The sequence below is a fragment of the Glycine soja genome, chromosome 20, assembly GCF_004193775.1.
Source record: "Glycine soja cultivar W05 chromosome 20, ASM419377v2, whole genome shotgun sequence".
NCBI lineage: Eukaryota > Viridiplantae > Streptophyta > Magnoliopsida > Fabales > Fabaceae > Glycine > Glycine soja.
Genome location: NC_041021.1, coordinates 10,593,517 through 10,603,320, shown reverse-complemented (window position 1 = coordinate 10,603,320; position 9,804 = coordinate 10,593,517). Strand labels below are relative to the sequence as shown.

General features: G+C 34.1%; 1 pseudogene; it reads right to left on the bottom strand.

Moving 5' to 3' along the window:
- Positions 1-485: 485 nt before the first annotated feature.
- Positions 486-7,346, bottom strand: LOC114402321 (annotated as a pseudogene).
- Between the last annotated feature and the right edge of the window lie 2,458 nt (positions 7,347-9,804).

Here is a 9,804-nt window from a genome sequence, read left to right as displayed (position 1 = left end):
GATAAATTTAACCATTAGAAAATTTCAATTGAGTCAGTTCAATAATGACATCCACATATATATCTTTTATATATGCAATTTAATGAGATCTATTCATCTTTATCGAATAAAAACTATTACATGTATATTGATTAATCTATCTGGATTATTGATATCTTATTCACAATAATCTTACGATTAAAAACAATTTAGATTAAAATTATAATTAACTTATTTCTCATTATCATAATCTCTATCATGATAACAAACCTCTAATTTTAATCAAGAACTTGTTAAATTAATAATTTAATAAAACAATACATATGATAATAAAATAAAGAACAATTCTTTATTAAAATTGATAACATAATGAATTGGATCTTAAACATACATATTTATCCCCAACACTTAATACGAAATATTCAATCATATAACAAGCTTAAGTATATCCAATTAGCAAGACTATACCATAAACCTAACAACAACAATAAAAAAGAGAATCAATCTATCACTTGCAAACTTGATTATAATAAAAATAAACACTTACAATAAGTATTCAACTTGGAGTGCAGAGGAACAAAAGAACAGGGCAAACGCAGATTATAGTGCATGAAAACAACGCTGTCAATCAGCACCAAACTCCAATACAAAGTCCAATTTTTTATATGCATAAAATTGGATGATCCAGCACCAACATCACATACACAATCCAATACACTTGTTTTACAAATATATTTCATACCAGGAAAAAACACATAACTGGACATTAATCTCAACAAATCACATGTTTAGATTGACAAATTACCAATGTTATAGAGGAAATTTGTAGAGTTTGGTTCAGATGCTTCAATGGAAACCTTCCAGTGTGAAGAAAGCAACCTGACCGCAAGATTGAAATGCATACGACCAATAGAGTAAACAGGAAACATCACAGCTGAGAAATATTGCATGCCTGTCATTAGATGCTACCAACTGTATTAATCAGGAAAAAAAACCATATTGTCATCTCTAGTCAATTTCTCAAAATCAATATTATCAGTAAGATTAGTTTAGCACTGTATTATTCTATGAAAAGGTTCATATTATAGCATAGATAACAATCAATTTCATCAAATCAAGTCCCATTTGAGTTTATAAACAAAGCATTTGATGGAGTTTTTTTAAATTGAATAAAGAGGACAGTAGAGTAGAAGGGTGGATTCCATCATTTTCCTCCCTTAGAATTTACTGATTTACCTCAATCCATCACCAAAAGATATAGGGTGCACTATTCAGTTTAGTGTTGTCAAATAGCAGTTATCGCAGTGGTATCACGCTATAGTGTAGCGGGTTTTAGAGAAAACGCAATTGCAACGGCGTTGCGTTTGGGACTCCACAAAAATCATGATCACCAGCGCCTTACGCGTCACGGAACTGCATTGGGTTGCAGCTGTGACGTCGTCGGTTTCAGACGAGGATGAATCCTGAGAGAAATTGCATCGACGGTGACAATGACAACGCTATTAGGGTTCATCGTGCTGACTGTCCTGGGTCGGAGAAGATGCGAATTGGATGAGTGCAGATAGCAGTTGTTTTGGGCTTGAAGAATGCACACAAGGGCCTAAAAGTAGCCTTACTTGTTGACTTTGTTAAAAGTGAATTAGAATAATAGATAAATTATGTTTATTAATTAATATTATGTTTATTATTATGTTTGTTTTAATTTATGCTTGTTTTTTTATTTTTTAAGTAATTATTGTGATATTATGTTTGCAATGATTAAAAAAGGAGAAAATAATCAAGATTAAATTATATTTTAAGTAAATAGTTATTTTTATCCTTGAATGTGTAGAGTGCTGACAAATTCGTCCTTGAATGTGATAGGTAAACTCTTTCATTAGCAATAACCGAAAATAAATTTGTCAACACTCTACACGTCCAAGGACAAAAATGACTATTTACCCAAATTAAAACTCATTTTATTTTTTATTATATTCTTTTTATCTTTTACTTATGGACTTGACCGGACAGTAGCATTTTAACTTCAGTTCTACTTCTACTTCAGATAAGTTTTTTCCAGAGCATTCTAGAACCTCTCATTTCCTCTGATTCTTAATCACCAAGTAGCCTTCTTCTTTGTGAAGCCCCTGTTTTTGTACAAGTAAGGTAACAACTTTCTTTTCTTTCTTTTGTTTAATACTTCTTTCTTCTTTTTCTTTCTCTGTTTTTTCTTTCTTCTTCTTCGTCCAACATTTTAACTTCTTTCATCTTCTTCCTCTGTTTTCTTGATGCTGGGGTAGGGGTAGAGCAGAATGAATAGATGTTTTCTTGATGCTTTTAGCTTTTTTTTTTTCTTATTATATGTCTTTATTGGGACTTGTTTATCGAATTAGTTTTTAGCTTATTTTGATTATGGGCGTCATTAGGAGTTGTTTAGCTAATTAACTTTCAGCTGTTTATAGCATTTTTTTATTATATTGGGAAAGGGGGCAGAGGAGAATGAACATATTTTGTTTTGAACAATTTAACTTTTGAGATAATATTATGTTAATGTTTGTCCAGCTTTTTTTTTTTTTTTTGCATATAACATGCTTTTTTTTATGCATATTTAATTGTTATATATTTTCTATTTCAACCGTTATGTGGCTTTCGCTATTTGACCGAGTTATTTGCTATATTCTAATAATGGATTTTCAACTTTCTGTGATTTTCGGCTATCCACCATTGACAACACTGTTCAGTATCTACTAGAAAATCACCAAAGAACTTATATCCGGTGAAAGGCTAGACTAAATATATGGCATAAGCACTAAATCAGAAATAAAATAGGGAAACAACCATGTAAATTTCCACCTTTACATGCATCTAGTCTTGTCAGTTTGCCATCCTGACACCAATTGATTAATGCAATCTACTCAATAAGATTACGTAAGTCTACTCAAACACTATTGCACGTATTTTTTCCTCCCTATTTATCAAGTGAACTCTATGTTATCTCAAGCATACATGTGCACTAACAACTGTGAAATCTCGATCAAACATATTAAAATGCATACTTTTAACAAATGAAAACAAATTTAAGCTAAATGTACAATCATTCTTATAATCCACTTTGCCAACAAAATTCCAAATATAAAAACCTCAATATTTCATTTTGAGACAAGGCAAAGCATGTACTTATTTTTAATTATTTAAGTATGCTCCAAGTTGCAAAATAAATCCTTGAAACTTCAAAATATTATAAAAGCCATTTTATGGTCCAACTTGTCAACGACTCTCAACAATTTACTAAATTTATTTGGCTTTTCATTTATTAACATGGAACCCAGATTAAACCGATTTTAGTTTATTTTTCCCAAATAAAATTGAACCCACAATCCAATGTACAACAATGACACCAAAAAATGGTTTGAAATAAATATTATATCAGTAGACAATAAGCAGAAGTCAACCCAGTTTACTAAGGCTTCGCCCCCAATGATCACCAAAAATAAAACTAAAAATGAAAGCACGAAATATTACTTTACGAATATTATATCTGAAATAATAACATTGCCATCATATTTTTTCAACATGATTGAAAGGTTTACCTTTTCAATGATTCTTACTCATCCAAAAGCTCATCTTATTGTCACATCATCATTTATCTGGATCGCAGAAATGTGAGCAATCTTTGACCAGTGAGCAATCTTAGACCAGAATTTGTATTTCCTTTCCCGACCTCTATACCTTGCAGCTAGTGGAGGACAGTCATTTATACTCAGTAATTCAAGAGAGGGTGGCAACTGATCTTCGGGCAAGGATTCGAGGCTTCTACAATGCCAGACATGAAGCTTCTGGAGAGAAGTAAGATGTCGAAGACCATTTCCTTCCAACAACTTTAAACCATCAAAACCGTGCAAGCATAGAGACTGGAGAGAAGTGGGAAGTAACATCTCCTTCAGCAGGGTGTTTACCAGATCTTCCTCCCCAACACCGCAGATGCGAAGACAAGACAGAGAAGTCAGGCGTTGGAATAACAAACCTAACTCAAGTTTAGACATAGATGATAGCATTCCAACATCAACAGAAAGGAATTGTAAAGTGGAAGGCAAACACCTTGGGAACAAGGATGCTAGCTCTGGAAGCCTATAAAGCCACAAGCCGTTAAGGACAGGGAGATCATCAATCTGTTCTGAAAGTGACTTGAGTTTCTCACAATCAGTGACAACAAAATAAAATAATTTGGGAGCTGTCTCTCCACCTTGAGTAGTAATCGCTTCCAAGTTGGGACAACCATGAATATAAAGATATTCAAGGGCAGGGAAACTGTCTAATGGAAAGGATGTTAGGGAATGGCAACTATTCCAAAGTCTCAGTTCTTCAAGTGATGAGTATTTGTGCCATGTTTCATGAGAGAGAAATTCTAAGTTCCAACACTCTCTAATTTCAAGTGATTTCAATGATGTGGGCAAACCATCAGGTGGGAAGGAAATTAAATAATGGATATTTCTAAGAATCAACTTTTGAAAACAATTGGCACCATGTATCATTTTTGGCAAAGACTGCAAACTATCATACTCTCCAATAAATAGTTCTTGACAAGAAAAGTTTAGAAGCAAAGCCAACAAGCCATCTCCACTTTCTCGGATGCATATTACTTCAATTGATGTGTTCCATCTCAGATCACATGATTTTGCCTCTAGTTGATTGCACTTTGAGATACTGACCTCTGTCAATGAAGGTAGAAAGCGGGGCAAGCTTCCTCTCAACTTGGGACAATCAGATAAACTCAAACGCTTAAGACAAGGAAAAGGAAAGTTGCTATCTTCACCCTCAAATGGTAGCCACTCCTCCCACTTTGACATCTCTTCAAACTGGAGACTTTCTAGTAATGGAAATGGCTGAAAAGTAGGGGAGCCTCCGTTGTTGCAGTAAAATTCATGACCAACTATTTTCATGGCTTTCATGCTTTTAATGACAAGCTCCTTAAGAGAAGGTAGTTGTCCAAATTGTGGAAGTGACAAACAATAGTTGCAATTACTGATACTAAGGACTGTAACATTAGAATACGAAGAATCACCCAGCCATTCTGGAAAGCTTGTGCCACCATAGGATGTGATGTTGAGTTTCTTTAAATTTAATGACGGTTGCAGGTTCCCAAGTACATCTTTGGCAATTTGTGAGAATTTGCCCCACTCCAGCGTAAGCTCCTCAATTTGCTCTTTTTTCTTTAATTCTGCTTGAAATGCATCCATCGGATCACCAACATTTTGTAGCTCCAAAATGGAAATATTACCCTGCAGATAAGGAAATTTCCCTAATTCTCTTATCCTTAGTCCATCTTGTCTGCCTACAACAAAAGAAGTCAATGTACGAAGGTCTTTCAGTTTGCATATTTCTGTCGGCATCTTCAACTTTATGTCACTAATATCAAGGTGGCGTAGATTGACCAAATTTCCTATCTGCCCTGGCAGCTGAGTAAGAGATTTACAATTTGAAAGTTTCAAAGTCTGCAAATTGTAAAGCATGAAGGTTTCATCAGGCAGCCTTTCTATGGAAGTATAGGAAAGGTCAAGATATCGCAGAAGCACCAAATTGCCAATTGACTCAGGCAGCTCACTGATATTTTTGTATTGAGACAATGACAGTGATCGCAAGCATCTTAGTTTTGGCAACCAATCATGGGACACCATTTTAGCTAAGTAATATTCATAATTTGGATTTTGGAGTTGTGGTAGAAAGGTCCGCAAACATTTTAACTCATACAAGCGCTCAAATCTTTCAGATTTATCATACGATTCTCTAGGAAATGCTAAATGGCGAACAGTTCCTGGGATTTCATCACCTTCAAAGTAGAAAGAAATTTTTCCTGATACTAGTCTAGCTAAATCATAGATCAGATCATGCATTCGAAACTTCTCTGCTTCAGCTTTGTCTTTTTCAATCAAAGATCTAGATAATAATTCATTAAAGCAATCATCACCTATTGATTCCATTGCTCTATTATCTCCATGGTTTTGTTGAAGAAAGCCTTCCGCCATCCATAACAAAATCAATTCCTTCCTATCCAACAAATTTTGTTTTGGAAAAATTGAACAATATGCAAAACATCTTTTCATAAATGCTGGCAGATGAAGATAACTTATGTGTAAAGCTGGCAAAACATCACCATGTGCCCATGAGTTGCTGTTCAGAATTTTATTCCATTCCCCGACATCAACATTGGATCGCAAAAGACCTCCCAACGTTTTAGCAGCTAATGGCAGACCTTCGCATTTTCTTGCAATTTTCCTACCAATCTCTTCTAATCTTGGATGTTTGTCATAACCTTCATCACCAAATGCATGTCTAGCTAGTATGTGCCAACAATTTTCAACCGTAAGAGGTTCCAGCGCATGAATGTATAATGTTCGTGCGACCTGTGCAACTCCTTGTTGTCGGGTTGTCACAATAATCTTACTTCCCTTTTTCCCGCTCCTTAGAGGAGCTATCAAGTCAACCCAATCATTATACTTGTCATTCCAAAGGTTATCTAGCACAAGCAAAAATTTCTTCTCTCTTAAGATATTGTTTAATTCAACACGAAGAACATCAAAATTAGTAATAGGACAATCTTTCAATGTCCGTTACTCTAAAATTATCAAAATCATCTGATACCCATACCCAAGCTCTCGAATCAAAATGTTTTTTCACTTCACCATCATTGTAAAGGGATTGAGCAAGGGTTGTTTTTCCGAGACCTCCCATGCCCAATATTGGGATCACTCCTATATTATTGTTCTTCTCATCATCATCAGATAGAAGCATTTTCCGTATCTTCTCTTTGTCATCCGTTCTTGCAATAACAACAGGCTCAACCAATGAATCTGCCCTCCTTCTATAAGAGACTGGTCTAGAAACAATTTGCAACATGAGACGATCTTTTTGGTTCACATAATTTTCTAGCTTTTTAGATAAATCTTCGAGCTTGGAATTCATGTTCTTATAAAATATTTTAGAGCGTGAAGAAACAAATGATCTGACCTTGGTAGTAAATGCTTTAGATTCTCCCTCCACCTTGCATCTATAAGATTCTGTATTGATTTCATCCAACAAATCTTCTGCGTCATAGACAACATCTTTCAACCCATGAAGCCATGTTTTCACCGAAGGATTAGTGATCTGCTTCTCCTCAGCATCATTAAGCACAACCGTAAGTTCCCACAGCTTCGTATTCAACTCTTCCAACATAGAAACATTCAACTTTGTGCTGAAAAGAAAATCTCTAACTGTTGAAGCTATCTTGTTTAGTAAGATCTCCACAGAAGCAGAGATTAGCGCCTCTCCCACCCCAGCCATTTCTTCTCTTCTCTTGCAACTTGGATCACAAGTTCAGAACAACACTGAAGCTCTAGCCAAATGAAGAATGTGATAAGTACAACTTGTGGTAGTGAGGAATTGCTGATGCTTTTATGATGTCAAATCAGTAGTAGTATCTTCCTCCTCTATTCCGTGCGTCTTTTATGTAAATATGGATAACCGTAAATATTAATACAGATGTCTCATCAATTAACACTAATATTTTGGTTTAAATACTGGTTTAGATTGTTTTTTTTTTAGTCTTTTTGACATAATAAATTAATATTTTATGACAATTTTTAATATTTTGTAACGATTTTTTTAGTATTTCATGATAATCTTAAAATATAGATTTAAGTGATTAAAAATTAAAAATTAATTTATAATAATTAAAAATTGTTATAAAATATTAATTTATTATGTCAGAAATTAAAAAAATAATGTGAAAATTCAGAATTAAAAAAAAAAAATACTATTTTAGATTTTAAAGACTAAAAATATACACATCTCATATGCAAAGAATAAAACCATATTTTTATTAATGCATCTTCTGAGTAAAAAGTATAAGTTGGGAGGGACTTTTTGGGAGTGCGCATCCACATCCTTGACAGTGTGCATCACCTTGCTTTTAAACTTTTTAATGTATAATATTCTAACAAAAATGCAGAGCACTAAGTACCTTTTAAGGCATATATATATATATATATATATATATATATATATATATATATATATATTTATATTTGAATTTTGTGTTTGATTTCTAATAATTTTTTTTTATTTTTGTTTTCTGATAAAACAATTTTTTTTTATTTTTTTTATACTTTTTTTAGTCCATGTAAAATTAGCAAATTAGTAAATAAAATTGGAGGATTTATTAGAAATTTCGAAAACATATTTTAACTTATCTTTAAAAATGCAAATAAAATTGTTCTGGAAGGAATTTGATGATAAGTAAACCGGGATGTTGCTTTAATCCCAACTACTGAATCTAGCTCTTGGGAAATACTCGCTCTTGAAGACATGATAGATAATTAGAATTTGACATTAGCTAGATGCTTGAACATTGTGAGCTGGCAACTTCTATAAAGAAGCAATCGAATTTGGGGAAACCGTTTCAGAAGTGATCTATCGATAAGTAAACTAGGATGTTGCTTTAATCCCAACAATTGAGAACTTGAGGTTTGTACTAGGAAAGCCATGTTGCTCAAAGTTAGTCGCGATGCTTAGGCGGATGTTGGCTTCCTGGTAGTAATAACCAATCTCACGCGGTATGTGTGATCATATAACATGAAACGTGTGCTACAAGTAATGATAGCTGGAACATCGTGATAGATGGATAACTGATTTTCCAGCCTCCGTGCATGATATAAAAGGCATAAAGTTCTCGTAATTAACCAACTCTAGTTAACTCTATCACATGACCTAAGAATCTTATTTACTTAAGTGCTAGAGTGATTGTTGGCACCACAATGCCTCCGTTGAACTTGTTTGGCACTATCATGGATTGCCATTGGATTTCGCGTTTGTGGATCCAACCTCTAAACCGAATCTCCATCTCTTAAACCAAAGAAGTGGAAGAAGAAGCTCCTCATTTTGGAGAAAAACCATAAAGGCTGAGAAATGAAGATTTTGACCAACCGGAGCATGATGCATGCCTTTCTTCTAAAATAATGTTGATCAGGATAAGGCCGGTAAGGAACAACCTGACAAAATAGATGCTCCCACTGTCGAGAATGTTTCTCATCAAAACAAAGCAGCTGATACGGTGAACGTCATTGTTGTCAAATGAGATTTTGAAGGGTTGGGATGTCGGTTGACTTTGCACTGATTTCCTGAACAGTTTTTTTCTTGAAGTTTCAATTTCCTTTTGTTGAACACCATTTATTTCACTAGTTTTTATAACTACTCTTGTTTTCATCAAACTGTGTTTTATTATTTGACCGTCTTCATGACTCATTTCTGTGGGTTTCTTGTTTCTTCCTTTGTTGGCTTACTAAACACTCGTAATCGTGGGTAGTTGTGTCTCAACACCTACTACATTTATTGCCTGTAACTGTTTAATGCAAAAATGACGCATTTTTGCTCAGAAATTTCAAACTTCTCATTTACTGCGAATCTGCACTTATTGCGTATATCTGTTTTGACTTAGTCATTAAAGCCCTTTATTGTCATTGCGCTTCTATTGTTCGCTTTTTAAGGTGTTAGGCGTGGCTCATAAATATAACTACCCCTCTTTGTTACCTTGCTAAAAAGCAAACCTTATCTTGGTGCTTTCTCCTTCATTGTCTATTCAAAGTACCCTAAACTTGAAGAAACTTTGGTGCTTTTGGTTGTTTCTACTTCCTCATCTAATCAAAGTACCCTAAACTCAAAGAGATTCTAATGTTCTTAACGTTTTTCTTCCTCAAGCTAAGGGTGCTTGAGTGGATGATGGGGGGTTTCCACCATAACCTTGACCATTTCCTTTGGTTTAAGAGTTCAAATTTCTCTTTTCTTTTGGAGCGTATTAATAATAGAATTGTA